Source organism: Saccopteryx bilineata, chromosome 8, assembly GCF_036850765.1.
Source record: "Saccopteryx bilineata isolate mSacBil1 chromosome 8, mSacBil1_pri_phased_curated, whole genome shotgun sequence".
NCBI classification, from domain to species: Eukaryota; Metazoa; Chordata; class Mammalia; order Chiroptera; family Emballonuridae; genus Saccopteryx; species Saccopteryx bilineata.
In genome coordinates this window covers 63,027,481-63,045,133 of record NC_089497.1, presented here as the reverse complement: position 1 = coordinate 63,045,133, position 17,653 = coordinate 63,027,481, and positions in this window count along the sequence as shown.

Sequence of the window (17,653 nt, the reverse complement as noted above, 5' to 3'; positions counted from 1 at the left end):
AGGATGGGCAGAGCATCGCCCCCTGGTGGGCAGAGCGTCGCCCCTGGTGGACGTGCCGGGTGAATCCCGGTGGGGCGCATGCGGGAGTCTGTCTGCTGTCTCTCCCTGTTTCCAGCTTAAGAAAAAAACAAAAACAAAAACAAAAAGCAAAAAAAAAATGCAAAAAAAAAAAAAAGAGGAATATTCAGTTTAGTTTTAGAATAATTAAACTTAATATTTTAGGTATATTGAAATATAACAGAAGCCACTGAAATAATATAAGTATGTAGCTTTTAAAGTAGTAGACTGATACAGATGGAAATATCAATAGTACAGATGAAAAGACAATAATATTGGTCCAATAGAAGGCAGAAAATGGAGAAAGCAAAAGAAAGCATGATAAAGAGATAATACAAATTAAGATAATAACACTAAGTTCAAATACATTAGAAATTGACAAAATATAATCTCTTCAAAATGTTAAAACACAGGAAAAATCTATGAACTATGTAAATACACACAAAAAATGTATTATGCAGATACATATACATACAGTCGCCTCCCCTTATCTGCCGAAAATATTAAATAGAAAATTTCAGAAACAAACAATTCTTAAGTTTTAATTTGCGTGTTCTGAATAGCAGCATGATGAAGTCTTGCGTGGCCCGCTCTGTCCCAACGAATGTGACTCATTCTTTTTCCAGCGTGTCCAGGCTGCTTTCGCTTCCAGTCTGTTAGTCAGTTAGTAGCCCGCTATGTTATCAGATCCGTGACAGTGATATTTCAGTGTTTATGTTAAAGTAACCTCTATTTTTCTTAATAATGGCCCCAAACACAAGAGTAGTGATGCTGGCAATTCAGATATGCCAGAGAAGACACAGAGCGCTCCCTTTAAGTGAAAAGGTAAAAGTTCTCAACTTATAGCATGTTGGGGTTGCTAAGATCTAAGGTAAAAATGAAACTTCTATCTGAAATTGTGAAGCAAAACTTTGTGAAGAAGGGTGAGGAAAGCACAATAAGATATTTTTAGGCCTGACCTGTGGTGGCGCAGTGGATAAAGTGTCGACCTGAAATGCTGAGGTTGCCAGTTGGAAATCCTGGGCTTGCCCAGTCAAAGCACATATAGGAATTGATGCTTCCTGCTCCTCCCATCTTCTCTCTCTCCCTGCTCTCTAAAATGAATAAATAAAATCTTAAAAAAAAATTTTAGAGAGGAAGATATTTCCATAACTTTTACAGTTCAATATATAGTTATAATTGTTATATTTTATTATTAGTTATTGTTATTAATGTCTTATGATGCCTAACTTGTAGGTTAAATTTTATCATATTTATGTATAGGAAAAAACATAGCATATATGTGGTTCGGTACTTTCTAAGGTTTCAGGTATCCACTGGGGTGCGGTGCTGGTCTGCATCCTCTTCAGGGAAGGGGAGACTACTGTATATGCATGAATAAAAACATCAAAAAGGGTACACATTAAATTCAAATTAGTGGCTTCTTCTGGAAAGGATGAAAAGAAATAGAACCGAGACTGAACAGAAAGGGCTTCAACTTTACATGTAGTGTTTTACTTCTTTTAGGAAAAAAGATTTGAAGCAAATATGACATTATCAGTTGTCAAGTCTGAGTTCTGAGCACATGAGTCTTTTAAATACCATGTTAGTGCTTTAATTTTTAAAAATATCTCCATTTTCTCATCAGAAGTAGTAAATGCATATTGATGGCAGATTACTCAAGTGCAGGTCATAGACTCCTGCTTCTGATAGATGTCAATAGATAACTCCATACCCAGGGTTTCCAAGAAACCGAGAAACAGACATTTCAGGTTTCTCTGCACATTTTCATCACTTACTGATGTATATGTCCTTAAAATGGACTCACTTTACTTAAGAGGTCTTTATTGCGTATCATTTAAAAAATACTTTACTGGATACATACACATTTAGGTCCAAGAAAACCTAACAGCAGATTTTTAAAAAATCTAACTGGCACAAATATATACATTTGATTTAACTTAATTTCATCTGATCTGAATCAATTCAATTTATTTCATATACGCTCACTTAAGCAGGCAGAAAACCAGATATGGTAAATCTGAAGATGTGAGAAACATGAGCCTTATCTTCCAGTCGCATATGGATTGCTTGAGTTGATAAATGAGGATAAAAATAATTACAATGCAGAGTAAAAGATGCAAAAATAGAAGAGAAGCCGGGGTGTGGGAAAGAGAATTACATAATTCCACTGGGCCATGGTGGGAGAAGTTTATCCTAGAGACAAGGACATCAGAGCTTTGAAGAATAAATAAGGTTTTAAATATATCTATTTCACTCAAAATGATGGTTTAGTTTTAATTTTCAAAAGGAATAAGTCAAATGTCATATTTGATGATCACAAAATTCAAAAATTTCCCTATATATCTACATGACCCTGAGAGCCCCAGAAAAAGCTCAATGCTTCCCCAGGATTAGCTTTGTGTAGTAGTGACTCAGAGACTCTCAGATTTCTAAGTATCTTGCTGTTGGGAACAAATTTTCTAATTTATTTGCAGGATTATGTTTATTTTATTTAATTTAGCAATTCTAAATTTATTTTTTACTGTTTTGAATGTGGTGCCTTTGGTTATAAATACTAGAAATTTTCCTAGGATTGGTTTAACGAATAAAGACATACATTTATTCACTTATACCTGGACATAGAGGTGTTTCCGTAGTGTAGTGGTTATCACGTTCATCTGACACTTATACCTGGACATGTGAAGGTAAAGCAGAACCCAGTGAGATGTGACGAATGATTTCATTGTGTAAGCAAGGATGTAGATGCATAGATTCCTACTATCTCTCTCTTTTTTTTTTTTTTGTATTTTTCTGAAGCTGGAAACGGGGAGAGACAGTCAGACAGACTCCCGCATGCGCCCGACCGGGATCCACCCTGCACGCCCACCAGGGGACGATGCTCTGCCCCTCCGGGGCATCGCTCTGTTGCGACCAGAGCCACTCTAGCACCTGGGGCAGAGGCCAAGGAGCCATCCCCAGCACTTGAGCCATCTTTGCTCCAATGGAGCCCTGGCTGCAGGAGGGGAAGAGAGAGACAGAGAGGAAGGAGAGGGGGAGGGATGGAGAAGCAGATGGGCGCTTCTCCTGTGTGCCCTGGCCGGTAATTGAACCTGGGACTCCTGCATGCCAGGCCGACGCTCTACCACTGAGCCAACCGGCCAGGGCCAGATTCCTACTATCTCTTGATTTTGCTCTCTAAGTCTTGGCTTCAATCTAAGACGCAGTCCTTACTCATTAATATTATAGCTATGGAATTTCCCAGCATTGCTTTCAATCATGTGAGCATCCAAAGGAAATAAGTCTTCTGCCTCTTTCTTATTAGGTGAATAATTTGAAATTATTATGCCTTCTTTACTGGTGTTTTCTTTTCCATTATAATATGTTTCTCTTTATCTCTAGTAATGCTGTCTATTTTAAGGCCTCTTTTGCCTGATTTTGATATAGCCACATCAGCTTTCTTATGTTTAGTGTTGTATAATGTATTTTACTCTATTATTTTCAACCTGCCTGTACTCTACATTTAAAATGTGTTTGTTGTAAAAAGCATATAGTAGGGCCTTTTTGAAAGCCAGTTTGACAATCTTTGCCTTTTATTTGAAATGTTTAGTTCATTTTCATTTAATGTAATTATTGATATATTTTTTCCATTTATCACATTTATTCTTTGTTCCTCTAGTCTCTGTTTTCTGCCTTTTTTTTGGGTGGGCAGTAAGTAACATTTTTAGCATTTCTTTTTATACTTTGAATTTACTTTTTACCCAAACAATTTTGTTATATTTTAGTTGTTGTTCTAGAGATTACAGTAAGTATCTTTAGGTATTCATAGTTTATTTTTAAATAATATTATGTGATATTACTTTATGGAATCCTAATATAATTCCACCACCCCCCAACACACTCTCATTATACTCCAGTTGTCATATATTTTACTTCCTCATATTTTATATGGCACAATATACTGTTATTTTATATAGTTAATATTTTTATTTATTTATTAGTGAGATATTGAGGGAGAGAGAGAGAGGGGGACAGACAAGTACAGACAGACAGGAAGGGAGAGAAATGAGGAGCATCAACTCATAGTTCTGGAGCCTTAGTTGTTCATTAATTGCTTTCTCATATGTGCCTTGACTGGGGAACTCCAGCCTAGCCAGTGACCCCTTGCTCAAGCCAGTGACCTTTGGGCTTAAGCTAGTGACCATGGGGTATGTTTATAATCCCACTCTCAAGCCGGCAACCCTGCATTTAAACTGATGCATTCAAGCCTAACTCAAGCTGGTGGCCTCAGGGTTTCAAACCTGGGTCCTCAGCATCCCACGCTAACACTCTATCCACTGCAGTACCTCCTGGTTAAGCTAATTAATTTTGTTTTAAATTTAAAACTATATATAAAAATAATATACTCATAAAAAAGTCTTTTTATATTTACTCAGATATTTATCTGTTCTGGTGTTTTTCAGTTCTTCCCTCTGATCTAGAGTTCCATCTGGTATTTTTTTTTTAGCTTGACTAATTTCATTTAGCATTTTGTAAAGTTTTTAATAGTGTAGGTCAGCTGCAAACAAATTCTCTCAGATTGTGTTTATCTGAGAATGTCTTTATTTTGAAGGATATTTTTACTGACTAGATAATTCAAGGTAGACTCTTTCAGTTTGTTTTAACATGTTAAATACTTCTCTCTGATGAGAAGTCAGTAGTCAATTTTATGACTACTATCTTCTCTGAAAAATGTGTTTTATCTTTGTATAAAAAATAAATTTATTTTGATACAATTTTTATAAATTAAAATGTATATGTTATGTAGGTCCATGGATGACATTATATGTATGCGTATAAACATATGTGCACACTCATATATATACCTGTATAATCGCCACCCTAATCAAGATGTAGAACATTGCTATCATTCCAGAATGTTTCCTTATGCCCATTCTCAAACAATTCTGTCTCTTTTTTGCCCCAACCACCAGAAGCAACCTTTAATTTTTAAACTATAAGACAGAGTTTCCCTTCTCTAAAACTTTGTATATCGAATAATGCAGTATGTTCTTTTTTGTGTCTGTCTTCTTTTACTCAGAATAATATCTGTGAGATACTTCCAGATTGTGAAATGTGTCACTAGGTTGTTTCTTTTCAATCTTTGCATAATATTCTTCTATTGACAGAATAACCACAATCTTAAAAAAAAACTATGCTTTTCATAAACTTTTGGGTTGTGTCCAGTTTTTCACTTATAAGAATGAGACTTCTATGAATGCTTTGTGCAAGCTTCTTTGAGAAAATATACCTTCAAGAAATGTATGAATGTTCTTACTACTTTACATTCTTGATGATACTTTGTGTTGTCAGGCATTTTAATTTTAGCCATTCAAGTAGATGGAGATATATATATATATATATTTCCCATTAATTTTTAATTAATCTTTTATGAACAGAAAGTCTAATTTAAATAGTCTAATTTATAATTTTTTCTTCTAAGGCTACCAATTTCTGTGTCTTATCTATGAAAGTCAGCTATTCTGAAGTAAAAAAAATATTGTTTTCTTCTAGAAGCTTTTTTCATTTTTTACTTGCTTTTAGGTTGAGTTTTATTATCCATTTTGAAACAATGTTTTGTGTGATTTTAGGCAGAGGCTGAGGTTCATTCTCCTTCTTTGCAGAAATAGTAATTACAACACCATTTGCTGTAAAGATTGTTCTTTCTCTATTTAATTGTTTTAATGCTGTAATTGAAAATAATTGTGTAACTGGAAATCTATTTCCATGCTTGCTATTCTGTTCCACTAAGCTATTTATATATCTTTATGCTAATACCACATGGTCTTGATTAGTTTAGCTTTTAAAAAAACATGTATCATTAGATATAGATATATATCTATATGTAAATTTTTATTTTTAATTTAATTTATTGGGGTGACATTGGTTAATCAAATTGTATAGCTTTCAGATGTCCAATTCCATAATACATCATCGATATATGTATTATATTACGTGTTCACCATCCCAAATCAAGCTTCTTTCCATCACCATTCATATCCCTTCTACCCTCTTCTACTTTCCTTCAGCCCCTTCCCCTCTCGTAACCATCTGTAGCTTTATAGTGATGTTTGATATCAGCTCATTTAATTTCTACAAATTTCATCTTTTTTTAGTTATTTTTGTTATTCCAAGTACTATACATTTTTGTATAAATTTTAGAATAACCTTATCAATGTCAGTTTAAAATGTCTGCTGCTATGAGGATGGGCATTACTGTATAATTGTATAAACCAACATGGAAAGGAGGAACATATGGAATCTTTTCATTCATGATTATGGTTATCTTTTTCCTTTTATTTAGGTCTCTTTAAATTTGCTCATTCTTCAATGTCTCATGTTAAATTTATCCCTAATTATTTTTGAGACTTGACAATATCATAACTGAAATTGCTTTAAAAATATGTATTTATTAATTGTGACTATTATAGAAATATAATTAATTATGATATTTTATATCTGCCAATCTTACTAAATAGATTATCAACTTTAATTGTTGCATTGTAAAATCCTTGGCATGCACTTTTCTCCATTTTGTGTGTGTGACAGAGACAGAAAGAGAGACAGAAAGAGAGGGAGATAGAGATAGACAGAAAGGGAGAGAGATGAGAAGCATCAGTTCTTTTTTGCAGCACCTTAGTTGTTCATTGATTGCTTTCTCATATGTGCCTTAACTGGGTGGGAGTGGGCTACAACAGACCTAGTAACCCCTTGCTCATGCCAGTGACCATGGGCTCAAGTAGGTGAGCCTTGCTCAAGCAGATGAGCCCACACTCAAGCTGACAACCTTGGGGTTTTGAACCTGGGTCCTCCATGTCCCAGTTTGACACTCTAACCACTGCACCATTGCCTGGTCAGGCCTGTTCTCCAGTTTTAATCATCTTTATTTTTCAGTTACAGTTGACATACAGTATTATATTAATTTCAGGTGTACAGCCCAGTTATGTAATATATATTTATTTACTAAGTGATCATGCCAATAAATCTTGCACCTATATTTATTAGAATATTATTGACCATATTCCTTATGCTGTAAACTACATCCCCAAGACTATTCTGTAATAACCAATTTGTACTTTTTAATCCCTTCACCCTTTTCACTCATCCCCCAACACCCCTCCCATTTGGTAACTGTCAAAATATTCTTTCTATGAGTCTGTTTCTGTTCTGCCTATTTATTTTTATTTTAGATTCAGTTGTTGATAGACACATTTTTTGCCATTTTATTGTTCATACTTTTTATCTTTTTTCTTCTTCTTCTTAAAGGCCTTTTAACATTTCGTATAATACTGGTTTGGTGGTGATGAACTTCTTTAGCTTTTTCATATCTGGGAAGCTTTATCTGTCCTTTGACTCTAAATAATAGCTTTGCTGCATAGAGTAATCTTAGTTGTAGTTCCTTGCTTTTCGTCACTCTGAATCTATTTTGCCAATCCATTCTGGCCTGCAAAATTTCTATTGAGAAATCAACTGATAGCCTAACTAACAGCTTTTTCTTTTTGCTGCTTTTATGATTCATGTTAATGATGATGTATCTTGGTGTGGGACTCTTTGGGTTCTTCTTGTTTGGGACTCTATTTCCCAGACTGTATGTCTATTTCTTTCACCAAGTTAGGGAAGTTTCCTGTCATTATTTTTTAAAATAAGTTTTTAATTTCTAGTTCACTGTCTTCTCTTTCCAGCACCCCCATGATGTGAATGTTTGTATACTTGAAGTTGGCACAGAGGTTCCTTACACTATCATTATTTTTTTGAATTTTTTTCTTTTTGCTGTTCTGATTGGGTATATTTTGCTTCCTTATATTTCAAATTACTGATTTGATTCTCAGCTTCATCTATTCTACTACTGTTGTTGCCCTGTAAATTAGCTTTCATTTCAGTTAGTGTATTTTTCATTTCCGACTCATCTTTTTTATGAGGGTCTCACTAAATCCTTATAATCAGTGTTTGGAACTCTGAATCTAGTAGATGGCTCATCCCCTTTTTGTTTAATTCTTTTTCTCTGGAGTTTTGTTTTGTTGTTTCATTTGAGACGTTCTTTGTCTCCTCACTTTGGCAGGCTTCATGTGTTTGTATGTATAAGGTAGAACATCTTCCAAGCTTGTCTTATGTAAGTGTCCTGTAGGTTCTAGTGACACAGCCTCCATGATCACCAAAGTGGGCACTCCTTTTGTGAATACCCTCCTCTCATCCTTGAGCCTTGATCGCTGTTTGCACTCTGGTAGAATGTATTTACCTCTAGGTTGGTTAGCTGCAAGGACTGGCTGTAACCACCAAAAACTGATCTACTACCACCATGGAGAATTAACTGTGCAGGGGCCTACTCCACGGAGCAGGATTTAATTCAGCAGGGTTCTGATGCTTACTGAGTCTGCCCCTTCTCTGTCTCACTTGTAGAGTGGTTGAGTGGTGATGGTTCAACATGGTCTGAAGCTGTCCACTGTATGTGCCTGCTCTGGGGCTTCCTGGGAGGTGCAGCCAAGGTCAGCCACCACCTGTGTTCGGCCTGGGGCCATCTGGCATGAGTTACATAGTGAGCTGCAGATGGCAGCTACTTGTGTTGGGCTTGGAGGTACCCAGGCAAGGCCAGGCTATGAACCAAGGCTGGATGCTGCTAGTGCCAGGTGTGGGGTCACTTAGGAAGAGGTACAGGGCATGCTGAGCCAAATGATGCTTATTTCAGAGATTTTAGGAATGTCTGACACATGAGTCATGACAGGCGACTTGTATGGAAAAGGCACTGGAAACAGCTTGTGTGGATCTAAAAATTGGGTGGGACGAGGCCTCAGGGAATCACCAGGGCAGGGCAAATGGTGTGAGCCCGGTTGATAGAGTCTTAGATATGGCGCCTGCCTGTTGACTCTGTGAGGAGAGGGCTCATCAAAGAAATGATGATCTTTGCCAGCACTCTGTCTGGGAGAAAGCTACCTCCTGGTCTCACTCTGATGCCAGAAAATTTAGTTTCTCCCTGTATGTCCCTGGTGTCTTTCAAGCTATGCCCCAGTACTAGAGCTCAGATGGCATTCATCCAGGTGAGTCCATGTGTGAGCCCTTTAAGAAGAACTGCCTGAAACTTCAGCAGTCTTTTACAACCTCAGTTCCTGCTGGTTTTTACAGCCATAAATTATGGGGACTTCTCTTTCTGGCACTAGAACCCTGGAATGGGAGGCCTCTTTTGGAGCTAGGACCCCTTACTCCTCAGAGGGTACCTCTGCAAGCAATATATATCTCCCAATTTTTATCCACTGCATGTAAGTGTGTGAGTAATCTGTTCTGCATTCCTGCCCCTCCTCCCAATCTCAATGTGGCTTCTTCTTTAATTCCTTAGTTATAGGACTTTCATTAGGCAAGTTTCAGGTGGTTCTGAATGATGGTTGTTCTGTAATTTAGTTGTAATTATGATGTGGTTGTAGGAAGAAACAAGTACGGCATTTACCTACCCCGCCATTTTGAGTGGAAGTCCAGTGTGCATTTTTTAATAGCAATTGTATTATCTGTGAATACAGTTTTCCAATCTTTCTGCCTTTTGTTTATTTTCTTGCCTTATTACACTGACTAGAACACCCAGTGCAATGGTAAATAGAATTAATAAAGGTGAATATCATTGCTTTGTTCCTAATCTTGGAAGGGAGGAGATGATCATTTGATATTTTGTCAATAAGTACAATGTATTTGGTAAGACAGAGACACACAAGAATCATAATGTGTGATTCTTCTTATGTATTGCCAGGTTTAATTTCACAGTATTTTCTCAAGAATCTTTGCTACTATGTTAATGCAAGTATTGGTCTATGAGCTTATTATAATATCTTTATCAGGCTTTGGTATCAGACTGTTCCATGCTTTATAAAGTGATTTGAAAATGGTTTCTCCTTCTCTATTACCTGAAAAAGATTGTATAAGCTTGTTATTTCTTGCAGAAATGTTTATTAGAATAAACACTTGGAAGCTATATGGGCCTAAGGTTTCTTTGTGTGAAGGCCTTTGGTAGTGAGTTCAAGATTCAATAGGTTTTGCAGATTTTCCATTTTGTATAATGCCATTTCTGGTAAATTAAGTTTATCAAGAAATCTGCATTATGGAAGAAAGTATGGTGGTTCCTCAAAAACTGAAAATAGAACTACCTTATGACCCAGCAATCCCTCTACTGGGTATATACCCCCAAAACTCAGAAACATTGATACGTAAAGACACATGCAGCCCCATGTTTATTGCAGCATTGTTCACAGTGGCCAGGACATGGAAACAACCAAAAAGCCCGTCAATAGATGACTGGATAAAGAAGATGTGGCACATATACACTATGGAATACTACTCAGCCATAAGAAATGATGACATCGGAACATTTACAGCAAAATGGTGGGATCTTGATAACATGATATGAAACGAAATAAGTAAATCAGAAAAAACCAGGAACTGCATTATTCCATACGTAGGTGGGACATAAAAGTGAAACTAAGAGACATTGATAAGAGTGTGGTGGTTACGGGGGGGGAGGGGGGAATGGGAGAGGGAAAGGGGGAGGGGGAGGGACACAAAGAAAACAAGATAGAAGGTGACAGAGGACAATCTGACTTTGGGTGATGGGTATGCAACATAATTGACCGACAAGATAACCTGGACTTGTTGATCTTTGAATATATGTATCCTGATTTATTGATGTCACCCCATTAAAAAAATAAAATTATTAAAAAAAAAAAAAAGAAGGTGACAGAGGACAATCTGACTTTGGGTGATGGGTATGCAACATAATTGAAAGACAAGATAACCTGGACTTGTTGATCTTTGAATATATGTAACCTGATTTATTGATGTCGCCCCATTAAAAAAATAAAATTATAAAAAAAAAGAAAAAGAAAAGAAAAGAAATCTGTCCATGTAATATGTTATTAAATTTGTTAGTAGAGAATTATTCATAATATTCCATTGCTAATTTTTAGTGTTTTAAGATTAATGATGACATCCCCTACTTTATTTCTGATATTGGTAATTTATGTGTTCTCTTTTCCATCATTTTTTTCGTTTAAGAGTTTGTTATATAATCCTTTGCAAAGAAACAACTCCTTCTACCTTAATCACTTGCATTTTTCCTATATGATTTATTGCCATTATTACATCTTTCTACTTCCTTTTGATTTATTTATTTATATATTTACACTATTCATAAAATAACATCTTAGGCTACTGATTTGTTACCTTTATTATTTTCTGATATAAGCATTTAAAGTTAAAATGGCTCTCTAGACACTGTTTCAGTATATCTCACAAGTTAAAATATGCTATATTTTCATTATAATTCAGCTCAAAATGTTTTATAATTTTCCATATGACTTACTGTTTAATGTATTGGTTATCTAGAATTGAGTTGTCAAATTTTCTAATACTTGGAGATTTGCTTGATAATTTGTTACTACTTTTTAATAATTGTAGTCAAAGATCATACTCTAAAATATTTCAGTTTTTAATTATATTGAATATTGCTTTATGATCAGGTAAATGACCTCTCTTTTGTTCAATGTTTTATGTGTACTTGAAAATAATGTTTATTCCACTACTATTAGGTGAATTGTTTCATAAATGTCAATTGAGCCAATGTATTTGAAGATGTTGTTTAGAACTTATATAAATTTATTGATTTATTTTCGTCTAGGTTTTCTATCAGTTGCTCAGAGTATGTTTTAAATCTCCAGCAATATTATGGATTTATATATATTTCCTTAGTTCTGTTCATTTTTCTTCATATATTTTGAAGCACTATTATTAGATGCTTAGTCATTCAGGATAATTATGTTTTTTTTTTATTTTTTAAAGGAAAAAAAATTTTCTAAAGGTTTAATGGAGCAAAGAACAAATAAGCAAATAATGCACAAATCATTTGTTTTGCAAATATAACATGTTTTGAGTCATACAGAATTTTTCTATGTAGACATAACATAGAAAAAGAAACTGCCACAACACTGACTTTTCAGCTTTTCATCTCCCTACTCATAGAATAAATATCAATCATATACTTGACCTCTAAGGACTGTCCTCAGCTAGAACCATTAGCAGAAGCCAAGAAAGAGGATGAAAAATTTTATTCCACATCTAATTTTGTGGCTGATCTCTCCAATTCTGTACACTGCATCAAGATAGAATTGTTTTCTTAATAAATTGACCTTTTATAATGATTAAATCTATCTGTGGAAATACTTCTTTTCTTGAAGTCAGTTTTGTCTGATATTGAAGCAATCATTCCAGTGTGTTAATGCTTATCATTTTGAGTATTATTTATACATATCTTTATTATCCTTTCATTTTTAACCTAATTGTATCTTTATATTTAAATATCTCTTATAGGTAATATGTAACTGTGTCTTGCATTTATATCCAGTTTGACTTTTAAATAGAGTGTTTTATCCATTTTGTTTTAATATATATATTGCTGTGGTTGGATTTAGATCAACCAGTTTTCTCTTAGATTTCTATTTCTTTTGAGCTAATCAGCACCCAGGGTCAACTTTGCTCAAACCATTTTAGCCATGGCTGTGGGAAAGGAAGCGAGAGAGGTGAGGGCGGAGGGTTAAAGAAGCAAATATTCACTTCTCCACTGTGCCTTAACTGGGAATTGAACCTGGGACTTTCATATGCTGGGTTGATGCTCAGCCAACTGGCCAGGGTTGATTTACAATAGTTTGACTGTGACACACATATATTTCCTTTCATTGTATCTTCCATCATTGAGTTTAATTGACTTTTTTTATCTTGGATTTATAAATTGTATTTTTTAGGAAATTTAGAAAAATTGCAGCTATCATTATTTTAAAATATTTTCTATCCAATTTGCTTTTACCTCTTTTTTTTTTTTTCCAAAGTGAGAAGCCGGGTGAGGCAGACAGACAGACCCCCACATGCGCCCGACCGGGATCCACCCAGCATACCCACCATGAGGCGATGCTCTGCCCATCTGGGCATTGCTCTGCTGTGATTGGAGCCATTCTAGTGCCTGAGGCAGAAGCAGTGGAGCCATCCTCAGCGCCTGGGCCAACTTTGCTTCAGTGGAGCCTTGGCTCTGGGAGGGGAAGAGAGAGAGAGAGAAAAAGGAGCGGGGAAAGGGTGGAGAAGCAAATGGGTGCTTATCCTATGTACCCTGGCTGGGAATTGAACCCGGGACGTCCACACGCCAGGCCAATGCTCTACCGCTGAGCCAACCGGCCAGAACTGCTTTACCTTTTTTAAATGAGATTTCAATTATATATGTGTTAGACTATTTGATATTGTCTTAGAGATAACTGAGATTCTGTTTAATTTTTTTTATTTTTTTTCTCCTTGTTCTTCAGACTTGAAATTTACTATTGATTAATTTCAAAGTTTACTTACACACTATTCTGCTACCTTAAATCTGCTGTTAAACCCGGGTTCGATTCCCGGCTAGGGCACATAGGAGAAGCGCCTATTTGCTTCTCCACCCCCCCTCCTTCCTCTGTGTCTCTCTCTCCCCTCCCGCAGCCAAGGCTCCATTGGAGCAAAAGATGGCCCGAGCGCTGGGGATGGCTCCTTGGCCTCTGCCCCAGGCGCTAGAGTGGCTCTGGTCGCGGCAGAGTGATGCCCCAGAGGGGCAGAGCATCGCCCCCTGGTGGGCAGAGCGTCGCCCCTGGTGGGCAGAGCGTCGCCCCTGGTGGGCGTGCCGGGTGGATCCCGGTCCGGCGCATGCGGGAGTCTGTCTGACTGTCTCTACCCGTTTCCAGCTTCAGAAAAATACAAAAAAAAAATCTGCTGTTAAATTCATGCTGTGAATATTTTATTTCAGATATTGTAATGTTAGGTCTATGATTTCCATTTAGTTCTTTCTTTTCAGTTTTTATTTCTCTGCCAATATTTGTATCTTTTCATTAATTACAACTGTATTTTTAAGTGGTTGAACATATTAATAATATATTATCTGCTTTAAAATTTCTTTTCACTATTTCCAACATTTGAACCATCTTGAGATCTGTTTGTATTGATCATATTTTTTCATTTATTTATATGTCTGATAATTTTCATAGTATACTGGACATTTTTCTAATATATTTGGAGATACTATATGTCCTTATCTTCCAAGGGAACATGACGTTTTGTTGTAGCAGTCAGTTCACTTGACTGGAGTCAAAGTTCAACTCTTTTTCCCTGTCTTTGTCAGCAAGTGAATTGTGTTCTTAGTTCTTTCAGCCTTCCAGTTACGGCTTTCATTTGGGCTCTCTGGATTCTGTCCTAACATATGTAGCATAGAGGTCAAGGACTTGGATAGAATAATATGCGGATTTTGTATTCTCTCTCTGTAAAAATTTTGTCTCTAGAATTCCTCTCTTCACTCTTCAGCCACTCCAGTAGTCTAACACACTGTCCTTTTCTCTACAAATGTTGGTTTATGCTTTGATTTGAATCTAACTGTTGGATGCTATGCAAACTGGAGCATTGCCTCAGGCAGAAACTGCATTAATACAAAGTTCACCCAGCATATTTGCTTTCTTTAAAGGATAAACTCACCTATAAAATTGTCTCATTTGTTTTGTCACTCCTCAGTGCCTTCTTTTTATTTTTTACTTTTTATTTTTGCGAGTGAAAGAGAGAAGGATAGACAGCAGCAGACAGGAAGAGATAGAGATGGGAAGCATCTACTCATAGTTTCAGTACCTTAGTTGTTCATTGATTGATTTCTCATATGTGCCTTGATTTGGGGCTCCAGCTGAGCCAATGACTCCTTGCTAAAGCCAGCAACCTTGGGCTCAAGCCAGCGACCTTTGGGCTTAAGCCAGCAACCATGTGGTCATGTCTATGAAACCACACTCAAACCAACGACCTTATACTCACGCTACCAACCTCGGAATTTCAAACCTGAAGCCTCAGTGTCCCAAGCCAATGCTCTGTTGCACCACTGCCTGGTCAGGCCTCAGTTCCTTCTATTGTTTTGTGTTAGTTGTGTCCAATGTTTAGATTGTTATCTACAAGTTCAATAGACTGATATAATCTATCCTATCATTACTGAAAACAGATTCCCCTTCATTCTTATTTTGAGTTATTATGATATGGTTAGAATTGTTTCAAATATTTATACAAAGAAAATAGTCTTATGAAATTAAATTTCACTAGTGTGGGAATTCATAGACAAATTCCCTAACTCTGCTACAGTTAATTTTAATTTTGAATTAGCATACCAGTTAACTTGTCAAAGAAGGGTGGAAATTAGGTTGATCTGCATTCTTGAAAGGAGAAACAGCATGTGAAAAAAATTTTGTGAGGCAGATTATTGTCCTCACGGACAAGAGAGAAGTGGTCAGTGTGGCAAGAACACAAAAAGTGAAGAAAAAATAGGCCCTGGCTTGTTGACTCAGTGGCTAGAGTGTCAACCTGGAGTGTGGACGTCCTTGGTTTGATCCGTGGTCAGGGCACACATGAGAAACAACCATCTGCTTCTCTTTCCCCCTATACTCCTCTTCTCTCTCCTTTCCCCTCTCATAGCCGGTGGCTCAGTTAGTTCAAGTGTCAGCCCTGAGGATAGCTATGTTGCTTTGACTGTCCACCTCAGGCTCTGAAGATAATTCAGTTGATTCGAGCATTGGCCCCAGATGAGGTTTGCCAGGAGAATCTGTCTCACCATCTCTGCTTCTCTCACTTAAAAAAGAAAGAAAGAAAGAAAAACAACGTCAAAACTTAGATGGAGGATGTTAACAGTGTCCAGATCATGCATAGCATCTTAAATATCTTAAGTATTTTGGTCTTTAGCTTGAGAGTGTGAAACCATGTTGTGTGTGGGGGGGTGCAGTTGAACAAGTATAATAAAATTACTATTTTGTAAAGACTATTCTGGCCAATAGTTACAGAAAGAACTGGTATCTTCACTAATCTTAGTAATGGCAAAATGAGAATTGATGGTAGTGAAAAAATATTCCATATCACTAATTATCAAAGAAATGCAAATTAAAACTGCAATATAATATCAGCTCACACCTGTCAGAATGCCTATCATAAAAAAAATCATCAAACAACATGTGTTAGTGAGAACATGGAGTAAAGGAAATACTTGTGTACTATTGGTGAGAATGCAGACTAGTGTAGACACTGTGTAAAACAGTATGTTGTTTCCTCAAAATATTAAAATGGAACTGCCTTTTGACCCAGTAATCCCACCTCTGGGAATAAATTCAAAGAAACACAAAACACTAATTCAAAAGAATATATACACCCCTATGTTCATTGAAGCATTATTTACAATAGCCAAGACCTGTAAACAGCCCAAATGCCTATCAGTAGATTAGTGGGTAAAAAAGCTGTGGTACATTTACATGGAGGAATACTACTTGGCCATTAAAAAGAAAGAAATCTTACCTTTTGTTGCAGCATCAATGGACATAAAGATTATTATGCTAAGTCAAATAGTCCAGTCAGAGAAAAACAAGTACCATATGACCTCATTTATGTGAGGAATCTAATAAACAAGATAAACTGATGAACAAAATAGAAACAGAAGCATGGACACATGGAACAGACTGACAGCTGTCAGAGGGAGGGGGTGGAGAGACAAATGAAAGAAGGTGAAGGTATTAGTAAAAGAAGGGGAAGGGATTAGCAAAAGAACATACACACATATATATTCAAGCCTCCTTGGGTTATGACAATCTCAGTCTCAGCACACCAATTTTCAAGTTTACAATGCTCACTCCCATATAAACTTAAAAAAATTGAGATGAGGAAGGAGAGGGAGGGGGTAGGGGGAGGGGAGGGGCACAAAGAAAACCAGATAGAAGGTGACAGAGGACAATTTGACTTTTAGTGTGGTATATTCTATGGATTTGGAAAAAATGATTAGTGACATACCACTACCGTTATAATATCACAAAATATTCTCTCTGCCCTAAGAGTTCTCTGTGTTTTGCCTATTCATCTGTTTATCTCCATAAACCTGGTATCCACTGATATTGTTATTGTTTCTTCATTTTTTCCTTTTTCAGGATGTCATATACTTGGATCATACAGTATATATAGTCTTTTCAGATTGATTTCTTTCACTTGTTAATATGCATTTAAGGTTCTTGCATGTCTTTTTATGCTTGGTTGCTCATTTCTTTTTAGCACTGAATAATATTTTATTGTCTGTATCACAGGTTATTTTTCTATTTACTTACTGAAGGCATTTTTGTTTTCTATGAGTTTTGGAAAATATGAATGAAGTTAATATGAACATTCATGTGCAGGTTTTGTGTAGAAATAATTTTTCAATGCTTCTGCATAGATAGTAGGGAACATAATTGATGGATCATTTGATAAAGGTATATTTTATTTTGTAAGACACCACCAAACTGTTAGTCAGAGTGACATTCCCACCAGCAATAAATGAAAGTTTCTATTATTCCATATCCTCTCCAACATTTAGTGTTGTAAGATTTCTAGATTTTTGGCATTTTTCAAGTGTGTAGTTGGATTTGATGTTGTTTTATTTGCATTTCTCTGCCAACATGATACAGAGCATCTTTTTAAATAGTTATTTGCCAACTGTGCATCTTCTTTGGTGAGCTACCTCTTAAGGTCTTTGGACTACATTTTAATCAGGTTCTTTATT